Raw genomic sequence first — 221 nt, 5'->3', positions numbered from 1 at the left:
GCTCTCAAGGGCCTTAGTCTCCGAGCAGGCCGTGGGCTCGCTCCCTCCCTCCACGGGGTGGGAGCCAGGCAGCTCGTCCTGTGCTCGCGCCCGGACTCGGCTTCCTTGTCTCTATTAAACGTCAGTGTCTGTGCTCAGACCCCGAATAAAATGCCTGCCTTCCGGCCGAGCAAGTGACTCCTTCAACCCGATGCTCCACAGAGGCTGGGAGGCCCCGTCTG

At 63.3% G+C, this 221-nt stretch overlaps 1 protein-coding gene across 1 annotated transcript in view; it reads left to right on the top strand.

Moving 5' to 3' along the window:
• TBC1D22A (TBC1 domain family member 22A) overlaps positions 1-221 on the top strand; it is a 185264-nt gene that overhangs the window by 149001 nt on the left and 36042 nt on the right. The gene's annotated exons all lie outside the window — the stretch shown is intronic.

The sequence above is a fragment of the Myotis davidii genome, unplaced genomic scaffold (assembly GCF_000327345.1).
Source record: "Myotis davidii unplaced genomic scaffold, ASM32734v1 scaffold67, whole genome shotgun sequence".
NCBI lineage: Eukaryota > Metazoa > Chordata > Mammalia > Chiroptera > Vespertilionidae > Myotis > Myotis davidii.
Note: the sequence above shows the minus strand (reverse complement) of the source record. Positions and strands in the feature narration are given on the sequence as shown.